We start from the raw sequence: 17,747 nt of genomic DNA on the forward strand, positions 1-17,747 counted from the left end.
CACCTCCGCCGGGTCACCTTTTGTTTGCCGTCGTTCTGCCGACTCAAATTACAGCGCGGTACAAGAACCGAGAGGAGGGCAACGTGGCGGAAATAATGCCTGCAGCTCGTTATTTGCGATCGTTCGGCGAATGCCTGCTTGCCATCTGCGGTTACGTAAGGTGCTAGATTTCTCCGATACATGCGTATGGGGCGGTTTGATGTTCCGCGAGGAGGATGCCTCTGACCTTTAATGAACACACTTTCCCGCACAAAGGCGAGAGGGCGCCGCATGTATCAGCTGCACTATCGCCCCGGAGAGGAAACATTAGCGAGACGTAATACAGTGGTCAAAATAAGTGTTGCATATTGCTTTACTCTCAATACTGGACACAATAGCAAACAAACTAAATTACTTCTGTCACGTACTGCCATAAGAGGGCAGAAATAAATTCGATAAACACATTTCCACTTGACAAACACAAACAAAAATAAAAACTTACAGAAGATTCCACACTACAGTTTCTTCTCACAGTGACCTTCCATCAGAAATTTTCTGTGAACCAATTGGCCCTCCGCGTAACTGGAGACACTATTGAATGCGATCAGGCACAGTTCTTACGAAACTGTCCACATAAGCCTGGGGGATATTGTCCCGTTCCTCGACATCGGCGTGTATTGTGACATATAAGTTCTCTGGTGGGACAGGACGACTGCAGACTGCTCGTTTTAGCACGGCCCCTAAATTCTCAACGCAGTTGAGATCAGGAGAACACGGAGCCTGTTCCGTACAACTGGTTCAACGCACCACTATGGAGGTCTCCACAAGACTGAGACAATGGGGGCACTCGTTGTCGTCTATCAACATCAATCCCGCTCCCAATATTTTCACCAAATGGAGCCATATGCGTACAAGGATTTCGTCCCCATGCTTCACGTTAGTCATAAAAAAAAAGTGTGTGAAATCTTGTGGGACTTAACTGCTAAAGTTGTAAATAGGCTGTTTATGCTTTCTTATTGGCAACGTTACGTGGCGCTCTGTATGAAAATCACTGGCTGTGCTGTGTGCAGTCTGTGGCTAGTTTGCATTGTTGTCTGCCATTGTAGTGTTGGGCAGCGGCAGCTGGATGTGAACAGCGCGTAGCGTTGCGCAGTGGGAGGTGAGCCGCCAACAGTGGTGGATGTGGGGAGAGAGATGGCGGAGTTTTGAAGTTTGTAAAAATGGTTGGCATGAACTGCTATATATATTATGATCATTAAGGTAAATACATTGTTTGTTCTCTATTAAAATCTTTCATTTGCTAACTATGCCTATCAGTAGTTAGTGCCTTCTGTAGTTTGAATCTTTTATTTAGCTGGCAATAGTGGCGCTCGCTGTATTGCAGTAGTTCGAGTAACGAAGATTTTTGTGAGGTAAGTGATTTGTGAAAGGTACAGGTTAATGTTAGTCAGGGCCATTCCTTTGTAGGGATTTCTGAAAATCAGACTGCGTTGCGCTAAAAATATTGTGTGTCAGTTTAAGCACAGTCGTGTATAATTGTTCAAAGGGGACGTTTCAAAGTCATCAGTCCCTAAGCTTACACACTACTTAACCTAAATTATCCTAAGGACAAACACACACACCCGTGTCCGAAGGAGGACTCGAATCTCCGCCGGGATCAGCTTCACAATCCATGACTGCAGCGCCTGAGACCGCTCGGCTAATCCCACGCGGCACGTTAGTCATCTTCCCGTTTACTGGCACAAGGGATGTCCTTAGACCATATATGATTTCACTCCGAAACGTTACTAAATTAGGTTGATACGAGCAACAGTCTGTGACACAGACTGTAAACGTTGTCCTCGTTTCCTCCAGCCGTGCCCATTGTCACGGTAGAGACTGCCACGGACCTCATCACGAAACAGCGTTGTGTCTCACTGCTGCCTAGACCACAAGCAAAGGTTTCGTTCCCATGCCACACGAGCCACTCTCCGAAACCGATGTAGGGTAGAAGCCCTGAGTCTTCCAGCACGTAGCCTCTGTTCATGGAGCCTATTCTGTATCGTTTGTGTTGACACCTGCTCTCCTGTATACTTTTGGAACTGCCACCGTAGACGATTAGCATTCTGTTGATTGTTTCTGATTGCCGTTACACGCAGATATCGAGTCTGTAGACGTGTTGCTTTTATTTGGCGGGCACTTCTGTGACAATTCTCCACTGATCCTGTCGTCAGCAACTTGTTCCATGTTCTAGAAACAACGCTTTGACTCACTCCAACATTCGCTGTCTCATATGCTGCCCCATTGGAGTGACTGTACGGAGCCTCTGACGGTACGCTATTGTCCGAACTATACTGAAGCAGAACAACTCTCGTAATGACACACAGTACAAGTACTGCACTGTTTACAGGTGACCACAGCTGGGACATACGCCCATTTTCCCTAGAATAACATTACAAACAAGCTATTGTATTGATATCATAACATATTTCTGGATCAAAACGTTCCATCTTAAGTTTCAGCAATATGCAACATTTATTTTGATCAATGTAAATGCACACATCACTATAAATGCACACTTGAGTCCCTTGTGATCTTTCGTTTCGATCATTTAATAAAAGATTCGAATGCAGGCTTCGTTGCCGCCACCCTCACAAGGAATGCTTCGTTGCCGCCACCCTCAGAAGGAAGACTTCGTTTACACCATCTTCAGGAAAGGTGACTGAGTAGAGTTGTCTCTTGTAGCCAATCGTTCTTACAAAACATCTCCTGGGGTTTCTGTCACTGCCCCCAAATGAAGTTTTTCTGAGTTGCCACGTCACTTATTACCGATTATTCCAAGTTCAGCAAGGATTTACAGTTTTATCAAAAATTACGTAAGTTATAAGCTTCTTTTCCGTCGTCCATCACCATCCAGCACCCTCGATTTTGGAGACTCCACAACAGACTGTATCGTTTCCGCTGAAAACATTTCCTACCTCAGGAGCGTCGCGAAAGCCTCAGTTTGTGGCGCCTCAACGCTGCCAAGATTGAACGCTGCGTTTGATTTGCTTCGAGAATTCAGAAGATTCTATTCCGAAAAACAGTGTCTAAATAGAGATTTGTGCTATTACGTTGCAAATTTGAACCAGGAGACTACATTCTACATACAAAAGTAAAACCGACAAACATTTTGGACCACATCCTGTGCTTTTCGATACTTTTTTAACACCTGCCTATCCGAAGTAGTCAAACAATTCTTTCACACTTAGCACAGTTCGAGCCCCATGGGGAAATCTTGACGTTCATTTATAATGATTCCCCATCTCTTCTTGTAAGTAGGCTGTTTGGGTTCTTATATTGGTAACGCCACCGCCACGTAGCGCTCTGTATGAAAATCACTTGCTGTGCTGTGTGCAGTAGAGTTGTGGCGATTCGTGAATGAGTCGTTCATTTGAACGACTCTAAATAAAGAATCGTAAGAATCGAATCGTTATATGGACGAATCGTCGTTCAAAAGAATCATAAGAACGATTGCGTGTTTCCGAGTCGTGACGATTTCAAGTTCCAACGATTCATCGATTCTTAGTACGCTATGCTTCGAAGGCAACTTCCGAATCATGCCGAGTCGTGCCGAATGATTACGACCGCCAGATGGCAGTCAAGTGGAGGATGCGTGTGAACAAAGGAAGCAATTTTGCACCACCTTTCGCACAAATCGACTCCTCTTTCCTGGCATGCTGAAATAAAACAATAGATGCCATAAAATCAAATGTGACCTTTCATCAATTAAGGCATTAAACGTATAAATCGAGAATCGCACTTGTAACGTTATATGCATGTTTACTCATAAATAAACTATTTCTAGCATATCTTATCATGACACAGTTCGATTCTAACCCCATTGAAAATTCCAGAAATGTCCTGCCATTTGTGAGTAAGATGTAGAACTTTTTGCATTCCGTAAGAATCGTGCCATCACAGACTAGAATGAATCATGAAAGAATCGTGAACGAATCGCAGGAATCGATTCGCAATGTAAGATTGAATCGTAGGAATCGAATCGGAAAAATGAATCGTGTTGCCCAACTCTAGTGTGCAGTCTGTGGCTGGGTGGCATTGTTGGAATTTGCTATTGTAGTGTTGGGCAGCTGGTTGTTAACAGCGCGTAGCGTTGCGCAGTTGAACGTGAGCCGCCAGCAGTGGTGGATGTGGGGAGAGAGATGGCGGAATTTTGAGAGCGGACGATCTGGACGTGTGTCCATCAGAAAGAGTAAATTTGTAGTATTGGATATCATGGACTGATATATATATTATGACTTTTGAACACTATTAAGGTAAATACATTGTTTGTTCTCTATCAGAATCTTTCTTTTGTTAAGTATGCCTATCAGTAGTTAGTGCCTTCAGTAGTTAGAATCTTTTATTTAGGTGGCAGTAGTGGCGCTCGCTGTATTGCGGTAGTTCGAGTAACGAAGATTTTTGTGAGGTAAGTGATTTGTGAAACGTATAGGTTAATTTAGTCAGGGCCATTCTCTTGTAGGGATTGTTGAAAGTCAGATTGCGTTGCGCTAAAAAATATTGTGTGTCAGTTTAAGCACAGTCATGTATAATTTTTCTGAGGGGACGTTTCATTCTTTCTCCGTTTACCTCTTTCCTCGATACGCTTAACTTCGCTAGCGTAGATAACAAAGCGCGAATATCTGTCCGGGAAAGTTATTTGTAGACGATTTATACAACCCTACAAGAAAACATAATAATTATATTAATAGACTAGGGCGTTGACAATAAAAGATTAACTATAATTTGCGACTCTTAAGTGCAAGATTGGATTCAGTGGAGAAGGAAGCTGGAAACAATTTGATATTCACTTTTGGTCATCCAGTAGCTGCTTCTCACCCATTCTCTTAACAGTTCCGTCTTACACAATTCCATTCCATAATTTCACTGTGCGGCCCCAACGAAGAATACTATTGGCAGAAGTGCCGTTTCGTCGTTAAACGGAGTTAGTGAGGAGCTTTTAACAGCGATCTGCAAATATAGTACCGCACATGGATATAAAGCTGGAGAAAGGGGAGCGGAAAGTGGAGAATGAGAATCTGCTGGACTACCCATGTACGTTTCAACACCGAAAGAGTTTCCGAACATGAGCGCTACTTGTAACAGTAATATATTTTGTACTGTCGTGTTCCTTGCTATTGTCCGTCTCTCCCTACTGAGTGATAAACGATTCATTTCTCAAGAGCTAGTGTTCCCAACATTCTCGATAATCTGTTTCACATTTATTTATCTTTCACTGGTTTAACAAATTTCCCCCCCTCGGGGCCCACTCATTGCAAAGTTCTCCTGGTTGCCGCAGCTGTTTCCCGCAAAACCGTCCTGTTTGTATGTACTTGCCACACGCGGCATCCATTCGACACCATTTACATTTTTAGGAACTTTTCCTAATTACTTGTCAATACTGAAGACCAGCAGATCCTTTTTACCAGGGACGCCGATTACGAAACGCAAAATCTATTTTTTTTTTTTTCAGAAAGCAGGTTGGATTAATTCAGGATTCCAATACGCCATATTGTTTCCAACTATTTTGGGTACAAAAACCTATTTTTCAGCATGATCCCTGTTCAATGCGTGGACCTTGCGCCACCTTACTGGAAGGGCCAGTATGAGGGCCAGTATGCCCCCGCGGTACAGTCTACTGGTCCCCTTCTACCACTAATTTATCGTAGATTGCTTGAGCAACGAATGGTACCTAACGACTGGAAGAAAGCGCAGGTCATTCCCGTTTTTAAGAAATACTGTAAGACAGATCCACACATTTACAGACCCATATAGTTGACGTCAATCTGTTGTAGAATTATGGAACATGTTTTTGCTCGAGAATTATGACGTTTTTGGAAAATAGACATCTCCTCAATAAAAATCAACATGGATTCCGCAAACAGAGATCCCTCGAAGTTCAGCTCGCTCTGTTCCTCCATGAGATCCACAGCGCAGTTGACAACGGCTCACAGGTTGATGCCGTGTTCCTCGATTTCAGTAAGGCATCTGACATGTGCCGCATTGCCGTTTAATGAAAAAAAAATCCGGGCTTCCGGAGTATCGGGGCAGACTTGCCATTGGATTCAAAACTTTCTTGCAGATAGAACTCAACACGTTGCTCTTAACGGAACAAAATCGACAGATTTGCAGGTAATATTCGGAGTACCACAGGGAAGTGTGATAAGACAGTTGCTGTTTACAGTTTATATAAATGATCTAGTGGAAATCGTCAGATGCTCTTTATGGCTGTTCGCAGATGATGCAGTTGTTTGTACCAAAGTAGCAACACCAGAAGATAGTTAGAATTTGCAGAACGACGTGCAGAAAATTGATGATTGGTGCAGGCTCTGGCAGTAGACCCTAAACGCAAATAAATGTAACATATTGCGCATACATAGAATAACAAATCCACACTATTGATGACAAACAGCTGGAGACAGCGTCTGTCATAAAATATCAAGCGCAACTATACAGAGCGACCTTAAGTAAAACGACAATTAGTGGGAAACGCAGGCACCACACACAGATTCATCGTAAGAATCTTAAGGAAACGTAACTCATCCACGAAAGAAGTGGCTTATAAGGCGCTTGTTCGCCCGATTCTTGAGTATTGTTCGTCTATCTGGGATCCCTGGCAGGTAGAACTGACAGATAGAGAAGAGCCAACGAAGAGCGGCACGTTTCGTCACGGGATCGTTTAGGTGGCGAGACAGCGTTACCGAGATGCTAAACAAACTCCACTGACAGATTTTATGGCGGCCGTGGTGGCCCAGCGGTCCTAGGCGCTTCAGTCTGGAACCGCGCGACAGCTACGGTCGCGGGTTCGAATCTTGCCTCGGGCTTGGATGTGTGTGTGATGTCCTTAGGTTGGTTTGGTTTTAGTAAAGTTCTAGGGTACTGATGACCTCAGATGTTAAGTCCCATAGTGCTCAGAGCCATTTGAATCATTTGACAGATATTACAAGAGAGGCTTTGTATATAACGGAGAGAGTTACTATTGAAATTTCGGGACAGCGCTTGGCCGGCCAGTGTGGCCGAGCGGTTCTAGGCGCTTCAGTCTAGAACCGCGTGACCGCTATGGTCGCAGGTTCGAATCCTGCCTGGGGCATGGATGTGCGTGATGTCCTTAGGTTGGTTAGGTTTAAGTAGTTCTAAGTTCTAGGGGACAGATGACCTCAGATGTTAAGTCCGATAGTGCTCAGAGGAATTTGACAGCCCTTTACAGGAGGAGTCGGACAACATACCACTTCCCCCCACATACACCTCGCGCGCTGACCACGAGGAGAAAATTCGAGATATTAGAGCCAATAAGGAGGATTGCCGACTATGATTCTTCCCACGGACTATTCGCGAGTGGAACAGGGTTGGAGGGATCAGATAGTGCTACCGAAAGCACCCTCCGCCACACACCATTAGGTGGCTTGCTGAGTATGATGTAGAAGTAGAGTGTCGACTGCGGAGCCAGCGTCCTCCACAAAAAATGGTTCAAATGGCTCTGAGCACTATGGTACCTAACATCTGAGGTCATCAGTCCCCTAGAACTACTTAAACCTAACTAACCTAAGGACATCACACACATCCATGCCCGAGACAGGATTCGAACCTGCGTCCGTAGCGGTCGCGCGGTTCCAGACTGAATCGCATAGAACCGCTCGGCCACAGCGGCCGGCCGTCCTCCACATCATCCACGTACTGCTTCCCGCGGAGTACATTCTTCATTAACGAAAACAGATGGAAGTAAGAAGGCGCGAGATCAGGGTTGTTGGGTGGATGAGGAAGAACAATCCAATGAAGTTTTGGAGTCTCCTCTCGGGTGCGCTGACTCGTGTGAGGCCTTGTGATGTCATGGAGAAAGAGTAGTTCTTTTGCATTTTTCTGGAGACGAGAACGCTGACATCTTTTCTTCAATTTCCGGAGGAGAGCACAACACACTTTCGAGGTGATCACTACAACCGTGAGGGACGACATGAAACAGAATAACCACTTCAGAGTCCCAGAAGACCGACTGAAGGTGCGACTTTGAACTTTGTCTTCGGAGGGGAGGTGGTGTGGAGTCACTGAGTCACTCCATCGATTGCTGTTCTGTTTCCGGTTCGAAGTGATGAACTCACGCTTCATTCCTGTGGCGATGTTCGATAAAAAATTGGCACCATCAGCCTCGTAACGCGGAAACAAATCCGCACAGATCGTCCTTCGTTGTTCTTTATGGTGTTCTGTTAGGCGGCGAGGAAGCCATCTGAAACCACTGAGTGTCCGAACAGATGGACGAGGGTGTCAGCAGCGAAGAGTTTGATTGTTATCCATCGATCTCCTGAATGAAAGTGCCCGCACTTTCCAACATTGCAGGTTCACAGCTGTGTGCAGCCGTCCGACACGCGGGAAATGGGACAGGTTTGCGCGACCTTGTTGCCATGACGACAGACGCCTCGCCCAACGACTCATCGTGCTTTTTTTCAATGCCAAGTCTCTGCAAGTGCTTATAAATATCTGCAATGCTCTGATTTCCCGCCAAAAGAAACTGAATGACGGCTCTATGTTTGGAACGTACCTCCGTTAAAGACGCCATTTTTGAAGACTACGTATAGCTTCACCATTTATCGGGAGTTCATTAAACTGTAGGGGCTGACGTGGGAATATTCCACGACCTCCCATAACTAATTCTGCATTTTTTCAGCCCAGAAAACAATACGTTGCATTACTTATAGAATGCCCTTCGCACAGAATGTTTTCTTCTCATGCACAAATGCCGTCTCTGTTCAATGCACCGGCCTCACGCCACCTTACTGGGAGGGCAGATACGCCCTCGTGGTACCACTCTATTGGTCGACGTCGGAGCCAGCGGCTTGCTGTATCAGTAACCTCCCCATCATCCATGTCCTGCTTCCCGCGGAATGCATCCTTCATCGAGGCGGACAGGTGGAAGGCAGAAGGTGCGAGATCCGGTAACCCTATGATCATCCTATGCGTTCTCACTTCCGATAAGAAAATTATTCTATATTAAGAAGGTAGCCATTTTCTTTTCCGGTATTTTTTTTTCAATTTCGTCTCAAGTTTCTGTATCATTAACAGTATTTTCTGCTAAGTATACTGTCTATTCCAGTCATCCGAGGAGACCCTGCTTTTTTCGGCCATAACAGATACTACATTTAAACATTAGCACTAACATCGGTCCTCCTCGCAATTTCATTCTATTTTAGAAATTTTTCCACATCCCGCACTGCTTTTTCGACATACAAATCAAATAACAGTGGATGTAAGCTACAACTTAATCTCGCAACTTTGTTAACGCGAAATTGTCTTTCTCAAACATACTTTCGGTACGATTCCCAGCAACTGAAATAAGTACCTTTTTCGTTTTAACGACACTTTTACTACCAGACAGCAACTCACTATTTTCCGAGACACGTGGTGCAGTGGTTAGCACACTGGACTCGCATTCGGTAGGACGACGGTTGAAATCCGCCTGTGGCCACCCAGATGTAGGTTTTCCCTGATTTTCCTAAATCAGTTCAGGCAAATGCGAGGATGGTTCCTCCGACAGGGCACGATCGATTTACTTCTCCATATTTAACAAAAAAAAAAAAAAAACCCGAATTTTGCTTCGTCTCTAATAATCTCGTTGTCAACGGAAGGAAGGAAGATTGGGTTTAATGTCCGTCGATATCGATGTCATTAGAGACCGATCACAATCTTGGAGTGTGTCAAGGATGGGGATGGAAATCGGCCGTACCCTTTCAAAGGAACCATCCTGGCATTTTTCTAGAGCGATTTAGGGAAATCACGTGAAACGTAATCTGATGGCCTGACGCGTGTTTGAACTGTCGCTCTCCCGAATGACAGTCCAGAGTTGTCGATGGGACGCTAAACCCTAGTCTACCTTCCATCTTCCTTCAAAACAGTACGAGATCCATCAATTTCGCAGGAGCTTCTCAGCTACAACTTCCTGAAATAGTGTAAGAATACAGTAACTCTGTCGGTGCCATTCTGACTGACTTCCTCTAGCGGCGGATATAATTATGGACAGACGCTTATAAAACATGTTTACGCCAGGCCTGCGCGTTTTCCTTAAATACTGAAATAAAGCCTCGTGGACTGGCATTAAGACGGTCTAATTTCAAACTGACAAAAACAGCTACAAATTACAACGCACGTCTCTTAAAGACAGGTTACAAGCTGGTCACGCTAAACCTGTTATTACTGCGATAATAAGACGAGCTCCTCCGCAAAGTGTGCTACTCTTATCTCTCATCACGAGTACTGCGCAGTGCACGAGCGATGCACTGAGCGGCACGCCCACTCTTCCTCATTACACTTTCTCAGCTACAATTTAACACGACCTTTTTTCTAACATTTTTTATTCTCTGGCACTACAGGTAGAGTTCTCAGTGGGCGTCCTGACCAACTGTAGAGTCCGGGACTTTTATACCAAACATCGAGCGAGCTGATAGGCTGAAGAAGTCCGATTTTGGAATATTTAGGAGGGGAATTCCAAAAAAATTGTTCAAATTCCTCTGAGCTTAACTGCTGTGATCATCAGTCCCCTAGAACTTAGAACTACTTAAACCTAACTAACCTAAGGACATCACACACGTCCATGCCAAAGGCAGGATTCGAACCTGCGAACGTAGCGGTCACGCGGCTCCAGACTATAGCGCCTAGATCCGCACGGCCACTCCGACCGGCGGGGAATTCCAGTTACAGCATTTGACTTACAACTATAGGAATCCTCTCGAAATCATTGTCAGAATCGGAGGTTGGCGACTACTTCACTTCTCAAACAACACGCCGTTAGTTCAACAATTTCGGCGACTGATTTTCCTCCTGGCGCATTAGCGACGTCAGCGCGGTAACTAGGGCGGTAACTCGGTCTAGCAACTGGAAACAGCAGACGTCAATTCGACCAGTCACTTATGAGTTGGCAATGTTACACAGTGGACGTGTGGCACTGATGTGTCGAAGTTGTTGAATCACAAATCGCATTGCAGCAATATCTCTAATAAAGTGTTTGAGACAGCCTACGGAATGTCCTGAAGATGAGAAAAGTGTGAGCAATGCTTGTCCCACTCACCTTGAGTCCCGAACAAAAACAAATGTTGACAATTCTTTCCTGGAAAAATTATGACAGGTAACAGATCTAGCACAAAAAGACACTGTAAAGGAATTCAGGTGAGGGCTCAATGCTTTCGTGGCATAAAGACATACAAGACATGTAATGTCTGAATTGTATGACCGTTCTGGGCGTTGTAGTGAGATCGTTGTTGTAGGGCAAGGGGGGGGGGGGGGGGAGGAGGAAAGGACTGTTTCGAACACCTGAAGCATTAAAACCACCATTATCTTTCATTAATCCAGTCTCCCAATCTTGAAGCTTTTTTCGACTAGCGTGGTTTATATCCCAGACTAAAAGTAGGAAAGCCTAGTGTTTTTATAAAAGTAATCATTTACGTTTTTACAGAGCGAAGTTCATAGCTTGTTCTTTGATACCTTGTTCGACCTATGCAGTGTATCTACAATGACGTGACAAAAGTTATGGGACACCAGATGTTATCGTGTCGGACCTCCTTTCGCCCAGCATAGTGCTGCAACTCGACGTGCCATGTACGTAACAAGTAGCGGAAAGTCCCCTGCAGAAATACTGAGCCATGCTGCCTCTATAGCCGTCCATGACTGACAGAGTGTTGTCGGTGCATAGTTTTGTGCACGAACTAATCTCCCGATTATGTTCCATATACGTTCGGTGGGATTCATGTCGAGCGATCTGGGTGGCCAATCATTCGTTCGAAAAAATGTGTGTGAATTCCTAAGGGATCAAACTGCTGAGGTCATCGGTCTCTAGACTCACACACTGCTTAAACTCACTTATCCTAAGAACAACACACACCCATGCCCGAGGGAGGACTCGAACATCCGGCGGGAGGGCCCGCGCAATCTTTGATGTGGCCTCAAACCGCGCGGCCACTCCGCGCGCCATTCGTTCGAATTGTCCAGAATGTTCTTCAAATGAATCGCAAACAACTGTGGCCCGGACACATGCATTGTCATCCATAAAAATGCCATCGTTGTTTGGGATCCTGCAACTGGTCTGTCCAGGCAGCCGAACGTGACCACTTTCAATCAGTGGTCGATTAAGCAGCCCATTGTGTGGGAAATGGTGTGTTGTTATGTGCAAATGTCCAGATGTCGCGTGTTTCATGGGCGCAGCATATCGGTTGGGCAGAATGACGAACGGGACGGAATCAATTGCTGAAGGGGGGGAGGGGGCTACTCCCGAAACGTGTAGCCCAAAGATTTCTATGGCCGTGGAACGCCAGCCACGAACAATCTACGAGAAGTTATAAAAACAAAGGAAATTACGTTATTCTGTCATTATTGACGAGTTATACTTATGTAAAGAATAATATCTACCTATGTAAGAAGAGGAGAACATATAGGGACAGTTAACTGAAGAAAAGTTATAATTTCGTTGGTTGCAGAAGATAAAAGACTTTTATCTTTAGAGAGCAGCCTAAGCTGCCAGGAGAAGTTTGATGTAACACGGCACATCAGAATATAGTAGCTGTTCCGACGGAGAGGAACTACAAGATAGAGGCGACGGATATTTTAGTTCCATTACGCAATAAAGGGGAGAAGACTATGAATGTAGACTTAGTCCACACCAAAAGCGAACAGGAACAGTTCAGTCTTCAACGAACATGATACATAAGGCACTGGCAAAGGCAAACGTAAGATTTGCCCCTTTGATAACTTTTTCTTTCGTATTCAAAAAATTCTTGTCAACTCGGGTATGAGCACGGGCAGCTGTGTTTATCCAGGGTGCAGTAACAATTACTAGTGAAAACTGGCACAGTGTACCGTGTGGCTAGGGCCTATCGTCGGGTAGACCGTTCGCCTGGTACAAGTCTTTCGAGCTGACGCCACTTCGGCGACTTGCGTGTCGATGGATGTGAAATGATGATGATAGGGGCAACACAATACCCAATCCCTGAGCGGAGAAAATCTGCGACCCAGCCGGGAATCGATTAGCACAGTTGAAACTACTGTATGTGGTAACATACGCAAGAAGTCCCAGTAAACATATATGTGGAAAACGAGCCGTTTGTGAGATAACAACCAATTGTTACGAGCCGTCACTGACTTCAGTATTAGTCTACTTAGTATAAAAAGTCCTCTTCGTCCGAACAGGTCTCGGAAGGCCGAACGGAACCCACCGACTGCAGTGTCATCCTCAGCAGATAGTCGTCACCGGATGCGGATATGAAGGGGCATGTGGTCAGCACACCGCTCTCCCAGCCGCTGTTAGTTTTCTTGACCCGAGCCGCCACTTCTCTGTCGTGTAACTCCTCAATTATTCTCAAAAGGGCTGAGTGCAACCCCCTTGCCAACACCGTTCGGCAGAGCCGCACGGTCGCCATCCAGGTACCAGTTAACGCCGACAGCGTGCAACTTCGACGATCTGACGGGAACCGGTGTTAACCACTGCCGCAAATCCGTTGCCTCTACTTAGTGTAAATATTCTTGAAATGTAAATATTTCTGTTAATTCCCCATGTGACTGGGATGGTTCCAGAATGAGATTTTCACTCTGTAGCGGAGTGTGCGCTGATATGAAACTTCCTGGCAGATTAAACCTGTGTGCCGGACCGAGACTCGAACTCGGGACCTTTGCCTTTCGCGGGAAAGTGCTCTACCATCTGAGCTACCCAAGCACGACTCACGCCCCGTCCTCACAGCTTTACTTCTGCCAGTACCTCGTCGCCTACCTACCAAACTTTACAGAAGCTCTCCTGCGGACACAGTTTTAATCTGCCAGGAAGTTTCAATTGTGATGGTATTCCACAGATTTTTGGAGAATTTGTTGCAAGCATGTGAGGCACCGGCAAATTTTGCTGCTGATGTAGGACGATACCTGAAGCACCTGTATGTTCCATGATTCGTGCTGAGGTGGGGCTTTGGAACTGACAATAATTGTGAAACTTCATTGTAGATGACCATCAGCTGTTAATTTTTATGGTCAGTGCTATTAGTTTTGATCAGCTGACCATTATGAAGCCATAACAAAGCGTAACCAGCTTGTCACTTAACTTCAAATGTTGCACTGACAAGCTGGCTTCTTAATACTCTATCGAATCCGGTACTGTGCATAAAAATTACCAGCTGATGATCATCTACAATGAAGTTTCACAAATATGATCCAAGACGGATAAGTCGAGCAGAGACTACACCTTGGCCTCCAAGGTCATCTGATGTCTATCCTCCGGATTTTCATGTCTTGGGTCATCTCATTACTGAAACGTACACCATTCCAACTGATATGTTTGAAGCATTGCAGCATCAAAATTCACTGTCTTCTCAAGATTTACGAGATGATTCGGGGCTGTTTGAGAGCATTCGTAACTCGCAGCACAGAAAAGTGCAGTATTGCATCCAAACGCAAACTCAACACGTGGGACACCACCTGTAACAGATTCGAATGTACAGTAAATTGTAACATGTAACGTGCAGAGGTAGTATTGTGTTTATTGTTAACGTACGCCATGTGAGCGCTCATTTAGTGGGACTTTAGCCTGGAAATGTTAAGCTCTGTACTGGTCATGCTTTAGTTGAAGGGAGAAAGTGGGAAACCTGCTGCTTCCGCCGCGAGGATTATAACTTGCTGGTTGACATTCTGTCGAAGGAGAGGCCTTGCGATCCCTGGAGGCGTTATGGAACCTTAGCGGCTGGAGGAACCCCGAGGCTTTCTTTCAGGCCTTGAATGGAGGTGTGTCGGCAGCTGCCGGTTGACTGTAATAGCTATGGTTCCGAGGCCACACTTATAATGGCAATTTCTCTAGGAGGAGGAAGAGATGCAGTTTGGAGGCAGGGAACTGAGTGACCAATGACAGCTCATCGCTGTGGTTGTTTATGAGGCAGCGAATCAAAAGAGGGCAGAGATCAAGAGTTGTGTACTGAGGTGCAAAAGTGAAGAGAGCAGTATGTGTGTTGGGTGTTGTTGCAGAGTCGGAACCAGTAGTGTTAACTGTGAAGTGGTGGCAGCGGGGTGAGGTGTTGGTAGCAGCCCGACGGAACAAGGTGGCAGTTCGGCTTGAATAACAGAGACGCACCGCATACTTTCTGAGGTAAAGTGCTGTAGTACAATTTCTGTAATGGTTGGAAGCAATAATTATAATCGGACGAAGACTGGGTTTTACCACCTGTCAGGAAGGCCTGCATGTATCCAAGGGCTAGATTAAACCTTACTTGTCATAATGTAGAGAAAATGGTTCAAATGGCTCTGAGCACTATGGGACTTAACTGCTGTGGTCACCAGTCCCCTAGAACTTAGAACGACTTAAACCTAACTAACCTAAGGACATCACACACATCCATGCCCGAGGCAGGATTCGAACCTGCGACCGTAGCGGTCACGCGGTCCCAGACTGTAGCGCCTAGAACAGCACGGTCACTCTGGCCGGCTAATGTAGAGAAGGAGCGTTTATTAGACAATATAATTACAGAGACTAGATGAAACCTTACTTGTCAACTTGGCAACGTTTATTAAAGGAAGTGAATAAAACCTTTTCCACTTTTAATTTATATTGCCATGTCCCTTTAACAGACAGTCTCTTCACCTGTAATTGTTTAGTGTTCGCTGTAATCTTTGTGTGATGGTAGGCTAAATTTATATATAGCTGTCTGTACTTCTGCGTTTGTTTTCCTGCGCTTCGACGATCTTTATCAAAAGGCGCTGGGTCTTCGCGATTATCAGAGAGGTCAATGATTCCTCTTTATAATTATTCTGCTTTTCTCATGGGGAAAAATTTTCATCGATAGGTTGGCGCCTCTACAATTATAGTTATCGGTCTTGAAAGGATAGATGTTAAAGGCTGCCGAAACACTCAAGCTAAGGACCTAACCGCAGTGGTAACATCAGTTTCAGTCAGAGCACCAAAGTTAAGCACTGTTCGGCTTGGCTAGAAATTTGGATAGGTGAACGTCAAGGTCTGCAGAGTGCTGTTGGCAATTGGGGTGCATTCGGCCCTTGTGAGAACAACTGACGAGCCCGCCGAGGGTAGCTCTATAGTTGCTCGGTACCGTTGGGCCTTTCAAGGCCTGCTCGGGCGGAGCTGGTTACATAAGTAACACACTTAAGGGTGGTGCATGGCAATCGTGGATCTAATTTGAGCCAAATTAGATGGGATATTGATCAAAAAGCTGACATTACAGATGCATTTGTACTATCTAGGAAACTACACGTAAAAAAGTTTGGAATCACTTCGGTTCTGAGAGTTCCGGAACCTGTACAGAAAATTGGAATAGAGATCAACATAAACATCACTTCCGCCCTTTTTATTGCCCAGGAAAACCACACATTACATGTTGTACGACCGTACAGCGGGAACTTCAGAGATGATGGACCAGATTGCTGTACACACCTGTACCTCTAACACCCAGTAGCACGTCCTCTTGCACTGATGCAAGCCTGTATTCGTCGTGGCATACTACCCACAAGTTCATCAAGGCACTGTTGGTCCAGAATGTCCCACTCGTCAATGGAGATTCGCCATACATACCTCAGATTGGTTGTTGGGTCCATAAACAGCCCTTTTCAATCTATCCCAGGCATGTTCGATAGGGGTCATGTCTGGAGAACATGCTGGCCATTCTAGTCGAGCGATATCGTTATCCTGAAGGAAGTCATTCACAAGATGTGCACGATGGGGGCGCGAATTGTCGTCCGTGAAGACGAATGCCTCGCCAATATGCTGCCGATATGGTTGCAATATCGGTCGGAGGACAGCATTCACGTATCGTACAGCCGTTACGGCGCCTTCCATGACCACCTGTGGCGTACGTCACCCCCACGCAATGCCACCTCAAAACAACCAGGAACCTCCACCTCGCTGCACTCGCTGGACAGCGTGTCTTAGGCGTTCAGCCTGACAGGGTAGCCTCCAAACATGTCTCCGACGATTGTCTGGTTGAAGGCATGTGCGACACTTATCGGTGAAGAGAACGTGATGTCAATCCTGAGCGGTCCATTCGACATGTTGTTGGGCCCATCTGTACCGCGCTGCATGGTGACATGGTTACGAAAATGGACCTCGCCATGGACGTCGGGAGTGAAGTTGCGCACCTTGCAGTCTATTCCGCACAGTTTGAGTCGTAACACGACGTCCTGTGGTTGCACAAAAAGCACTATTCAACATGGTGGCGTTGCTGTCAGGGTTCCTCCGAGCTATAATCCGTAGATAGCGGTCATCCACTGCAGTAGTAACCCTTGGGCGGCCTGAGCGAGGCATGTCATCGACAGTTCCTGTCCGAACAACATCGCTCTTGTTCACTCCGAGACACCTGGACACTTCCCTTGTTGATGACTAGAACTGATCGGCAGTTGGACCCCCTCCGTCTAATAGGCGTTGCTCATGCGTGGTTGTTTACATCTTTGGGTGGGTTTAGTGAGTCTGTGAACAGTCAAAGGGACTGTGTCTGTGATACAGTATCCACAGGAGTCCTGGGAACCGGAGTGACCCAAAACTTTTTTTGATTTGTGTATTTCATAATTAAGACAGCAGCTGCTCGAAACTGCACACACGCAATTATCTTTCAAATTTCTCGTTTCCCACTTTCATTGGAACGCCTTTGTTCCTATTATCGTATCTTTTCACCCGTGTCAATTTTCCTATTAATTATGTGACGCCATGTACATCATGCATATTTCTATCTAGGTACAGCTTGGCCATAATACGAGTAAAAGAACGGTCACACAGTCAGCTTAATAACTGATGTATCCAA

The sequence above is a fragment of the Schistocerca cancellata genome, chromosome 1 (assembly GCF_023864275.1).
Source record: "Schistocerca cancellata isolate TAMUIC-IGC-003103 chromosome 1, iqSchCanc2.1, whole genome shotgun sequence".
In the NCBI taxonomy this organism is placed as follows: domain Eukaryota; kingdom Metazoa; phylum Arthropoda; class Insecta; order Orthoptera; family Acrididae; genus Schistocerca; species Schistocerca cancellata.